We start from the raw sequence: 13,792 nt of genomic DNA, 5'->3' as shown, positions 1-13,792 counted from the left end.
CTCGTCGCCCTGGGCGTCCCCCTGCGGCGGCAACACCAGCTCCACCACTGGTGGAGCTACCCGCAGGCCCCCGACTCCACCCGCCTTACGGACGGCCACCAAGAACCCGTAAAAGAATTCGAAGTGCCCCTAAGACGGGCAGCCCCGGGACTCAGGAAACTGCCCTACGGGAGCTGTTAAGCTGACCACTCCCTCCCCCGCCAAAGGGTCAGGTGGAGAATCCTTGGTTTCATTTGACCTTTGTTTTGCCGCACGCCCAACGAGCTGCGGTACCCACATTCTCAATAAAAGAGCAGTTTCCTCATTCCATGTGTGCTCTATTTCCACTCTCACTATTATGACCTCCGGCAAACCAGTTTTCTTTGGCAGGTAAGGCCCCGAACCGGGCCTCCTGCTTCCGCGCACCCACACATGGCACAAATTCGCCCCCGATGTGATGGTCTCCACGGGCTACAAGGATGAAGATCTTCCCGTCCCAGGCTGTTCCGGGAGCGGTCACAAGGAGCTAGGTAAGTGCTTTGATGTCTCTAGACTCAGCACCTCGAGCTCCGCCCCGTCACGAGGCCTCGCCCACTGGTACACCCGACGCAGTAGTTCCTTTGGTCCCTCTCGCACGGAGCTTGGGGCGTGGCTCATGCTCCCCAACCTGTCGCGCTGTTTGCCTGGCACAGATACCCTCTCACACAGCTGGCCCCTGGGGCTACGCAAATATGCGTTCCCCCCAGTGAGCCTACATGCACAGACACTGTTCAAGGTCAGGGAGGACGAGGAGCAGATCCTCTTAGTGGCCCCTTACAGGCCCTCCTGGAATTGGTTCTCGGACCTCATGCTCCTCGGAACAGAACCCCCCCCCCAGCGAATTCCCCTGAGGACGGACCTCTTTTCTCAAGGACGGGGCACCATCTGGCACCCATGACTGGACCTCTGGAATCTCCATGTCTGGCCCCTGGATGGGACACGGAAGACTTAAGAGGCCTACCACCTGCAATGGTAGACACAATCACTCAAGTCAGGGCCCCCTCGATGAGGCGCCTCTATGGCCTGAAGTGGCATCTGTTTGCAAAGTGGTGTTCTTCCCGAGGTGAAGACCCCCAGAGATGCTCAGTAGGATCAGTGCTTTCCTACCTGCAAGAGAAGTTGTAGGGATGGCTGTCCCCCTCCACCTTGAAAGTGTATGTGGCCGCTATATTGGCACATCATGATGCAGTGGACAGTAAGTATTTAGGGAAGCACGATTTGATCATCAGGTTCCTGAGAGACACGAGGAGGTAAAACTCCCCCAGGACGCACCTCGTTCCCTCATGGGACCTCTCCGTGGTCCTTTGGGGCCTTCGTGGAGCTCCCTTTGAGCTCATTGAGTCAGCTGAGCTAAAGGCGCTCTCTCTCTCTAAAGACCGCCCTCCTGACGACGCTCACCTCCATCAAGAGGGTAGGGGACCTGCAGGCTTTCTCTGTCAGCGAACTGTGCCTGGATTTTGGTACGGCTTACTCTCACGTCATCCTGAGAACCCAACCGGGCTACGTGCCCAAGGTTCCCACGACCCCTTTCAGAGATCAGGTGGTGAACCTGCAAGCGCTGCCCCTGGAGGAGGCAGACCCAGCCTTGGCGTTGCTGTGTCCGGTGCTTGCTCTTCACATCTACTTGGATCAAAGATCAGAGATGTCTGGGCTCCCAAGGGTGACCCCTAGTGTCATCTCATCGACACAACATCTTGTTCCTTCCACTTCAGTAACCATGTAGTTTCCTTTGGTAGTTTTTAAATAGAATATTTAATCCCTGTTTTTATATAGAATATTTGATCCCTTTAAATCCATTAAACTACAATAATATTTGACCTAAAGATATCAAATCAGCTGCAAATTATCAGTGCATTTAATGATTTACAGAAGGTATGAGACAATGATGAGTGGTGGAATTCATAGATTTTAACTATATATGTTTGTAGTACTATTTTATTCCATGCATTTACTTTGATCACTCTTGTCTTTTCTTATTTTATTTCTTTATTTATTTTTTGCCAGACTCTGTGTGAAAGCTGTGAACACTGGTTTCATGATTCCTATATGAGTTTGCCTGGCCCTGATAAACAATCACCATGGGGTTGTGTGTTGTGTATGGAAATAGGAAATTAACCCTAGAACAGGAACAGGCACGAATCTCATCACATGTTAATAAAACATACCTCTACTGAGCATCCTATAAATTTGTATGACTCTGTTGTCTTGTAAATAAAACAAAGTTTATATTGTATATTCAGAAGTTCTTTATTTTATGATTAACATTTTTTCCTATTTCTGCTTGTACAGCGAATACATATGTCTTTTAACTGACTCATCATTGTCTCATACCTTCTGTAAATCATTAAAAAGTGAGTAATTTGCAGTTTGTTTGATATCTTTAGGTCAAACATCTAGGAGTTTAATGAATTTAAAGGGACCAAATATTCTATATAAAAACTACCAAAGATCCAAATATAACTCTCCAAAATAAGCTTTGTACAATAGAGTGAATAATATTTGGAGTAATATGCAGTTCGTTTGACATCTTCAGGTAAAATGGTCTTAAAGTTTAATGTGTATGAACCCGAATATCCAACGAATGTCAGACGTAAAACTAAATTCACCGCAGTCATGTGTGACTGTGCATGTTAACATACCTGGCATGTGAAAGCAAGAAATACCACACATGTAGACAACACATGTTCTCTTTCACTTTGAGTTGCAGAACTGTTCTGCAATGGTGATCAACTTAACACTTAAGATCAACATGTGATGCGTAGGAAACATTAGCCCCTTTTCCACTATCGGACCAGTGCGTGCCAGGGCTATCAACTTGCCAGCCGTATGTCAAGCCGTTTTAACATGTATTCCTTAAAACTTACTAGTATCTATTTTTATGTTACTAGTACTTATTTTTAGTGACTAGTAACTATTACATTAGATATTAGTACTTATTCATTAGGCACTAGTACTTATTCAATAGATACTGGTACTTATTTATTAGATACTATAACTTATTCTAATAGTGACTATTAGAGTATCTAAATGTAACTATCCTATAAAATACAAGTACTAGTACTTCATTTTTAATTACTAGTAACTATTTAGCCCACACATATCCCAAATTTAAAAGCTACTAGTATTATTTCCAGAGCACATTTGCATACTATGCAAATAGAATGTTGAATATAAATGCAACTTCACGCTCATTCTTAAAAGGGGAGGACTTTTACACATAGTGTACCTACTGACACCTAGTGGTAGAAAGCTGAAACATCAACACTGCTAAATGAACAATTAATGGCATAGACATTACAGAACTTCTGAGCAGCATGATGAAATAAATAAATGAAATGAAAAGGATGTCATGTTTTTTTATATACACATACTTCAGTAACATGCAAAAGCAGACATAAGTCTGACCTCGGATTATTCAGAAAAAACAAAAAATAAATATTATTGGTTCTATTCTATTCCAAATTCTGTTTGATATTGGTATATCAACTGTAGACTTAATGTTTATGAACATTAATCGTGGCTCTGCTCTCTCTCTCTCTCCACCCCTGGCGGGGAGACACATTTATATTTTACTTCAAATTTTTACTATATTTAATTGTCATGCCATGCTCTAGTTTCCCCTATTCTTGCCATGTGACAATAAAAAATGAAATAAATAAATAAAAGTCTACTGTGTTTTCCTTTATCAAATAATAATAATAATGCAAAGGCAGTGGCTATTTGCACTTAATGAATAGAGATAGATGCTATTTTCTATTAAGTGTAAATAGCAACAAAAAGCATCATCTTTGCATTAAGTGCAAATAGTGTTTGATGCTATTTGCACTTTATTAAATACTAAAAAACTGTACAGGGGCATCACTGCAGTGTGTTTGTTGTGTTTATTTAGAGTCCCAGAGACACCGTACACCAACCCCTACCCAAAACTTACCTTACAAAAATTAACCGTGGTTTTACGTAACCATCTCCATGGTAAATTTGAAGTAAAATCATAATAACCACAAAATTAAACATTAACACCATATTACTGTAGTAACACCATATTTAATTGCTTGACAACTATGGAAAAAATGGTTACTAGCATATTACTATAGTAAAACCATGATTAATTTTACCCAGATCATACCTTCCTCTCAATTCCTTGACCTTCACCATGACCAAATCATTGCGAGGCAATCAGGGTTGGGAGGGTTACTTTTAAAATGCATTCCACTACAGATTACAGAATACATGCTTTAAAGTGTAATTTGTAACATATTCCGTTAGATTACTTAAGGCCAGTAATGTATTCTAAATACTTTGGATTACTTATTCAGCACTGGTAGATATTTTCACTTGTTTTGACTTTAAAAACTCTGCCAGTACAGTAAGACAAAATACACGTTAAAAATACATTCTCTGAAAAAACTAAATATCTTATGCAGTGTTGTTTCTAAAACAAGATAAATCTTGTTTTAAGGATTTTTATATATTTTTACAGGAAAACAGTAATTTTTTTTCAAGAATACGATTTTTGCCCTAATATCAAATGTCTTACTAGAAAAAAAAGAAATTATGATCCAACGTGAATTTTCTTGATAAAAAAAAATACAGCAGAATATATGCTATTTCTGTTATAGCTAATAGAAATAGCATTTTAGTTTAGCATAAAGCTGACAATTTACACAAGGTTTATTTATATATCTTCTGCTCCAAACTTCCTCCAAACTTCTCTGTCTGCTCGTATGAATGTAACACATCATAAGAAAGTGTTTCACCGCTGTTCAAATGCACTTTGGATCACATCATTTAGATGTATAAATATTTTCCATCTGAAAGGACAGATAAAATATTAAATTAAATAAATGACAATAAAATGCAAAGTAATCTCTTCAGTAATCAAAACACTTTTTGAATGTATCTGTATTCTAATTACCAATTATTAAAATTGTAACTGTAGTGGAATACAGTTACTTATATTTTGTATTTTAAATACGGTATCCCATTTCACGTATTCCGTTACTCCCCAACCCTGGAGGCAATCAACCTTTAAATTGATTGTATTTATTATTATAAGTAGTATTAAAGGAAATATAAAGAGTAGAAACAGGAAACAGGATGGGGAAAATTGGGAAATCCACTTTATCTTCATAAAACATTGATTTAAAACCTTTTTATAATTCTTTGATTTCTCCAAAGAATAATTGTAAAGCTGGCAAGACATCTTTTCTCTTTACAAAAAAATATGTTGTATTGAAGATTTAAGATGTATGTCTATCTGGATTTGATGGATAAGGGATGCAGACATGCAAAACATGTGGTATAAGACTGTTAGTGCATTATGATAATGTATTCCCCTATACTTTGTTTTGTATCTGTTTAAATAAAAAGTTTACATAAAAAGATAACAACTGCTTCAAAAAAACAAATCTTCACTGTCTTTACACAAACTACGCCAATAAGGCAACACTTGGCAGCACAATTTGTCTTTATTTCTGTGTTTCCACCAGACTATTTGAGTATTAATGGCCTGCTGTGTAACAGCTGCTATTTACATTTGTGCAGTCACTCCGTAATAGAAATAATAATTATTGTTATATAAGAGCAGGCCATTTTACACTAACAGTGGTTAGTGTACAATTTTGTATGTACCCACACTGTTACATTATGGTAACATTACTAGTATCTGTTGAATAAATACTAGTATATATTCAAAAACATACTAGAAAGAAGAGAATAGGTGATATCTGAACCACAGATTCCCATAAGAATCAATGGCAAAAATGTAAATGTGTTATTATTAACCATGGAATACTTACTACCAGGGCCGTAGCAAGGTATTCTGGGCCCCCTGACTGTACATTGCTCTGGGACCTTTTCCTATTAAAAATCAATTAACATTTTTTTGTGGGGCCCCCCAGGAACTGTGGGCCCCTACACTAAAAAATAAATAATATTTTAGCCTATTTTCAAGATGTATCCATTTCAATTGAATTGAAACAAACAAATATTTGCAAATATACAAGTAGTTTGAGAGTGTAGGAAGTCTGACTCGACTGCAATATTCACAGTGGAAGTGGGCAGTCATTTTAGAGCTTGTTTGGCGCACTCTTTTGCCTGCAGTTCTCAGATTGGTGGACCTTTCTCTGCTAGATCATGGATAGTGTAGTTCTACCCCCGTAATTTCACTAATAAACATGATTTTGAAACAATGAATGTGACATAACACAGACAACTTCAGAGCTCATAGGTCTGTCTTTAAAGGTTTATGTTATAGTTAAAAAATGTATTTGCCTATGGAGGAAATTAATAGGATTTTTACTTCTGTAACCAGACTGTTGTGTTCTATAACCCATTGAAATGCTAATTGAAAACTATATCACTCACTGTCAAATAATAGTCACTCACTATCATTTTATAATAGTCTCAAAATAAACATAAACTTCTTCACAATACTCAATGGATTAAACACTCAATATATGCCAACACTGCACACTCGTTCTCTCTCTCCCTCTCTGATTTGTTTTGGATGATTTTTAAGCCTCTCCCCACTATCACTGTAACAAGAAACAATGTCAAATCGTGTCAACCATCTTGACGAGCCACACCACTCCCTCTCTCCAGCAAAAAGACACACGACCACGCCCCCATCACCACATAGTAATACATTTTTTTTTTGTATGTATTGACTAATAAAAGAAGACTGTTTCCATCAGGGTTAAAGGAATATTCAGAGTTCAATACAAATTAATCTCAATCAACAGCAATTGTGGCATAATTGTGATTACCACAAAATTAATTTAGACTTGTCCATACTTTTAAAAAAATAAATAATAATAATAATAAAAAAATAAATCTGGGTTCCACGAGACACTTACAATAGAAGTGAATGGGGCCAATACATACACCTTAAAATACCCACTGTTTCATAAGTATAGCCACAATTCATAAACAATATACATAATAACATGACTGAAGTGTGATAAAATCACTTACTAACCTTTTCTTTGTTAAGTTAACCAATTTTACAACTTCTTTGCCATGATGATGTAACACCTTTAAATTATATAACCATAAAACGACTGCAAAAATGTTGATTTAAAACACAAATAACACAAGTTTTTAACAGAAGAATTAATATAATGATTTTATAAAACCGTAAGCAACACATTCCTACCTTTCAACCCTCAAAAAATAGGTTCTATTCACTTCCATTGTAAGTGCCTCACTGTTTTTTGCAGAAAAGGAGGGATGTGTCAAAATTATTTTTGTGGTAATCAACATTATGCCAAAAATGCTGTCGATTGAGCTTAACTTATATTGAACCCAAATGTTTGATTGAAGTAGAGCCATTTTTACTCAGCAATACTTGTGGAGTATTTGCAATACTTGAAATATGCTCTATATTGGTGCAGTATGTCAAAATTTGCCATGTGCCTCTGTGCCTCTTTATTCAGGGGCATTTCCTAGTGACGCAATTCTAGCAGAGCTAATGATGGCCCTGTCACTATATCTTAGGTTTAATAAGTACCCTGGACTCTGCTACTCTCAATGCACTATGTTTGAAATGAGATGAGTAACTATGTGTGAAATGATCCCTTTTAGCACTGAATCTTCACTCAAGTTTCATTACACAGTTTATCAGGGTGCCCACTCATTACAAGAGAATAGAATTAAAGGCTGATAATGGATGTTGTGGTACTGACAGCATTTCCTGTGGTATAAAGGATATGCCGTTGAGAAAACAGCATGAAGCAGTGGATAACTATGCCAGCCTCATGCACAAGTTATTTCTCTCAGACTTGAGCAGATAATTGGATGCCCCGCAGGTAAGACAGCTCCTCAGTCATTTGATGTTATGAGTTTGAGGGAAAAAAATATTATTGCTTCGGATTACATAGAAAGCCATGGGCTATAGGCAACAGGACGTAAAAACCCAAATTAATATAAAAAGAGATCAAGGTGTAAGATCAAATTAAGACCAAATTGACATTTCTTTGTCAGATGTCAGTCTGGAAATCAGCTAGAAGACAGCTCAAGGCAATTCCTTCTCTATTCTGTACATGTTTCTTCCCTGGTTGACAACTGAACTTTCATAGACAGCTTTTAAAAGAGCTGAGGAGCAGTGGGATCAGTTATGTTAATTTGACACTGAAAAGAAAAAAAGAAACAGACCTTATCCACTTGACTGTATATATATATATATATATATGTATATATATATGTAGACTGATCAGGCACAACATTAAACCTGCCTAATATTGTGTAGATCCCGCTTGTGCCACCAAGATGCTATTCTTCTCACCACAATTGTAAAGAGTAGTTATTTGAGTTACTTTTCAGTTCGAACCAGTCTGGCTATTCTCTGTTGACCTCTCTCATCAACAAGGCATTTCCATTTGCAGGACTGCCCTTCACTGGATATTTTTGGCACCATTCTGAGTAAATTCTAGATACTATTGTGTGTGAAAATCCCATGAGATCAGCAGTTACAGAAATTCTCAAATCAGCCCGTCTGGCCCTAACAATCAACCATGCGATTATCTAATCAGCCAATGGTGTGGCAGCAGTGCAGTGTATAAAATCATGCAAATACAGGTCAGGAGCTTCAGTTAATGTTCACACCAACCATCAGTTAATGTTCACATCAACCATCAGAACATCAACCGTGGCATGATTGTTGGTGCCAAATGGGATTATATTTCTATTAAAGAGTGACTATTTGCACAACACCTTTGATTGTTGGCAATGCACTAATTAAACTGAAAAATGAGAAACCAAAAATTTGCCACAACAATCAGCTTAGCATACCACAAATCAGAACTGTAGATCTCAAGCCTCCTAGCTTTGGATAAATTGAATCAGCTGTTCCCATGACAACTATATTTTACTGAGGAAAATCCATTAGGACCTCTTGGAAAAATGTTTCAAAGATATTAAAGGGTTGAGACTCATTCTCTCAAACATCTAATATGTTCCATTAAACTTTAACCATCATGACTTTAGGCAGGTAGAAGACTGCTCTTAGTGCCCACTTGTCTTTAGAAAATATTAAAACCTGGTTAGCTGACTCTTGTGCCATGCAAAAGGATACCAAGATGCATAGAGTTGCATAGGAACCCCAGAGTTCATATATGAAAACATTTGGGCTAATTAAAATCAGATAGGGTGTTACTTTTATTTATTTATTTATTTATTTGTTTTTTTTTTATAAATCATCTGTATAACCTGTCAGAGTTTGACAATGAATGCATAAACAGTAAAACAAATACAAAATTAAATAAAAATCACAGTCTGACTCAATCTCCCAAAGGCAATTTGAAGTTTTAAAAAAAAAACGGCTGCATTTCCTGTTTTTATGCTTACATTTACATTTATGCATTTGGCAGACACTTTTATCCAAAGTGACTAACAGAGCCCTTGTTACAGGGACAATCCCCCGCAGGAACCTGAAGTTAAGTGCCTTGCTCAAGGACACAATGGTGGTGGCTGTGGGGATCAAACTGACAACCTTCTGCTTAACAGTTTAGTGCTTTAGCCCACTACACCACCATCACTAAAACATTAGTAGTGTTACATTAACACTTTAGTTACTACTATTAACTAATATGGAAACATGATTAACTAATCAGTAAGTAATGGACTGATGACTGAGGTAGTTCACTGTTAGGTAATCAATAATAACTGAATTTGATTTACCTCATTGAGAAGTATTAACTAATAATGGGTAATTTGATATAACTACTAATTAATAATTAATCAATAGTGTTGGGTTCAAGTCCACCTTATTCGAGTCTAAGTCAAGTCTGAGACTTTAAACAATCGAGTCCAAGTTGAGTCCAAGTCCAAAAGGGGCCGAGTCGAGTCAGAGTCCGAATTAATCTGTTCATAAATCTGAATTCAAATTGTAATCGTCAACATCAATGTTTCAAGTTTATTTTAAGCTTCACAACTAAGAAAAACTGTCAATATAAATGTAACAAACACCTCTGCTGCCTTTCATATACACTGGTGGCCAAAAGTTTGGAATAATGTACAGATTTAGCTGTTTTGGAAAGAAATCGGTACTTTAATTCACAACAGTGGCATTCAACTGATCACAAAGTATAGTCAGGACATTACTGATGTAAAAAACAGCACCATTACTTTTTGAAAAAAGTAATATTTGATCAAATCTAAACAGGTCCAATTTCCAGCAGCCATCACTCCAACACCTTATCCTTGAGTAATCATGCTAAATTGCTAATTTGGTACAAGAAAATAACTTTTCTAGTGATTTTTCACATTATATCAAATACAGTTTAAAGCTATTTGGTTGGTTAAATGAAGCTTAACATTGTCTTTGTGTTTGTTTTTGAGTCGTCACAGTATGCAATAGACGGGCATGTCATAAGGTCAATATTAGGTCAACAAAAGGCAAAAAAGAAACAGCTTTCTCTAGAAACTCGTCAGTCAATCATTGTTTTGAGGAATGAAGGCTATACAATGCTTGAAATTGCCAAATAAAAATGAAGATTTCATACAAAGATGTACACTACAGGTACATCATACAAAGGACAACTGGCTCCAACAAGGACAGAAAGAGAGGTGGAAGGCCAGATGTACAACTAAACAAGAGGATAAGTACATCAGAGTCTCCAGTTTGAGAAATAGATGCCACACATATACTCAGCTGACAGCTTCATTTAATTCTATCCACTCTACACCAGTTTCATGTACAACAGTAAAGAGAAGACTCAGGGGTGCAGACTTTATGGGAAGAATTGCAAAGAAAAGCCACTTTTGAAACAGAAAACAAAAAATAATAGGTTAGAGTGGGAAAAGAAACAGACATTGGACAATAGATAATTGGAATAGAGTGTTATGGATCTTAACCCCACGGAACATTTGTGGGATCAGCTAGACTTTAAGGTGCGTGAGAAGTGCCGGACAAGACAGCCACACCTATGGCAAGTGCTACAGGAAGCGTGTGGTGAAATATCACCTGAGTATCTGGATAAACTGACAGCTAGAAAGCCAAGGATCTGGAAAGCTGTCATTGCTGCACGTGGAGGGTTTTTTGATGAGAAATCTTTGAAGTAGTTAAAGAAGTTCAGAATTTTTTCTTTTCAAAATGTAATCATTTTTCACATAATTCATGTCATTCTTTTCTACATTATTCTAAACTTTTTGCCACCAGTATATTTTATGACTAGTTTGCTGCTGAACAAATGTCAAAGTGGCATCAGAATGAAAGTATATGCTTAAGGTGTATGAAGACAAAACTGTCCTTCAGCACAATTCTTATTGCATTCTGTTGACATTTCAGTTATTTGTTGCTTATTTCCCCTCCACACAAACATAGAGTAAAGAAAGTGAAAGCTACGTTTGTCATAACAACCAAGGGTATTATGTTTTTTAATTTAGTTTTTATTTCTACTTCATTTTAAATGTGTTAATTTTTATTGAGTTTTATTGAAAATTATCCCTATCTAAAAAAAAAAAGTCTATACAGAGATTTCATTCAGAATCTTTTTTTCTCTATCTGCCGACTGATTTGGGAAAATACAAAATATACAAATGAGTCAAACCAGTAGTAATTAGCACTCGCTGAGACGTTACGTCTCACAATTTGACTGCAAATGCTACGTACAAAAACACTGGAAAATCCCACTGAAAATATTAACAGCTGCTGCAGAAGAAAAAAAAAGGGGGAAAAAAACAAGATATTTGCTTGTGTGGCAGCCACGTTGGTCTGCAATAAGTCTGAAATCTTTAAATACCAACCAAAGAAAATTTCATTGAGCTCTTCTTTAACCACAAAAACATGGAGAGCCATACATTTAACACAATTTTCCTTTAAATGTGTCAGAGATGTAGGCTAAAAAAAGATGTGCATAAGTTACCTGGTGGTTTACAATACAAATACAAAACAATTTTTATTATTATGGACCAGTTCAAGCTGACAAAACTGAGTGGACCACAAGAGACTACAGAAGCCTATACATGTGTAGATACATTATGCCTAAAAAGACTTTATATCTAATATTAATACTATTTTAATGTGTTTTTAGTAAACTGTTAGAGACATGAGGTGGTTGACATTACTCAATGATGTTCTTGATTTTAAGTTTTTAACCACAATGAATCCGCAATGCGAGCACCGTCTTGGCTGCACAAACGGCACATGCAATTTTACTAGATGTTAGTTCCCTTGTCATGTGAAACGTCATGGTTACTGTCGTACACCTCCGTTCCCCTAAGGAGGGAATGAGACGTTGTATTGAATGAAGTGACACAAGGGGTCTTCCTGGGATGCCAAACGTACCTCTGAACTTGAAAAAAGGCCAATGTCAAGTTGGCAGACAGAATTCGCATGCCCCGCCCAGGACATATGGTATAAAGGGAAGCGGGGCAGTGAGTGTCAGTCAGGATTTTGCACTGAGGAGCCGAAAATAAGGTACAGCCGTCTACAGTGGTAGGTAGAGTGCTGTGGCAGGAGGGACACAACGTCTCGGTCCCACTCTCGGGGAATGGAGGTTACGACAGTAACCATGAAGTTTCCCTTCTGTCACTCACTCAACGTTGTGTCGAATGAAGTGACACAAGGGGTCCCATCTAAAAACGGCAAGCAATGACCGTGTTACTTGAACTGTCGAGATAGGTGCAAGCGGGCTACTGCGTGCTAGAGGCAACTGTGTCGGCTGCATGTAGCCCTCCCCAACGCCCCAAAGAGATGTCACATACAGACCTTAGGTTCCCCATGCCCCTGGGGGGGGGAGGGGGGTAGGTGCTACATGACTAGCATGGGAGCAAGCCCGGCAGCTTAGCAGGGCTACTTAATGCTATCAGATGCGTCGGGGAAGGCGGTCTTTCAAAGTCCTATTCTTTCAAGGGGAAAAAAGCCTGCAGAGGCCACATCCTGCCCAGTCTAGGGGGAGGTAACATGTGGCAAATACACCATGAGGGTTGTGAAGCCGTACGTTGGAATGGCTTGTTGGTAGGTCCAGCCTAATGAGGGGGGACTCTACAAGCAATGCGACCGGGGCAGCAGGGCTGCCCAAGGGAAATGCGGGTCCGCCGACAGGGGGACCATACCACAGGAAATACATCATGAGGAGTTTGCCTGAGAAGGGAACTAAGCCCGTGGAGCCCGACCCCAGTACAGAGCATCTGTGACTTGTAGTGTGTCTGGACGTGAATTGCTCTGAGAACATCCAGGGAGCGACACTTAGTGGCTAACCTGGGATAGAAGGTGCACTGGATCAACTTGGTGAAGGGCGCTGTGTGCAAGCGGAACACCTGGTCGGTTGTGCCGCGTTACCGAGTTCTACCGGCTCGGACCTGACAAAACACAGGACGAGGCCGACTCAACCCTGAGATTGTAGAATCTGGCGAAGGCATTGGGTGTTACCAGCCCGCTGCTGAGGTGCCGTTGGCCAGTTCCCACGAGGATGCCACACTTCTCGTCGAATGTGCTCGAACCCACAAGGGGGCGGGCACGACCTGGGTCTGGTAGGCCAGAGAGATGCCATCAACAACCCAGTGAGTTAACCTCTGTTTGTAGACGGCGTTCCCTTTCCACCGTCCGCTGAAGCAGACAAAGAGCTGCTCAGAACATCTAGAGCTCTGCGTGCGGTCCAAATAGATACGCAAAGCACGCACCGGACACAGCAACGAGAAGGCTGGGTCTGCCTCCTCCCGGGGAGGCTTGCTTGCAGGTTCACAACCTGGTCCCTTGTCGTGGCCTCAGGATAATGTGAGAATGTGCCGGACCGAACTCCAGGCAGGTGTTGCTGACAGAGAATGCTTGCAG

This window comes from Xyrauchen texanus, chromosome 15 (assembly GCF_025860055.1).
Source record: "Xyrauchen texanus isolate HMW12.3.18 chromosome 15, RBS_HiC_50CHRs, whole genome shotgun sequence".
In the NCBI taxonomy this organism is placed as follows: domain Eukaryota; kingdom Metazoa; phylum Chordata; class Actinopteri; order Cypriniformes; family Catostomidae; genus Xyrauchen; species Xyrauchen texanus.
Note: the sequence above shows the minus strand (reverse complement) of the source record.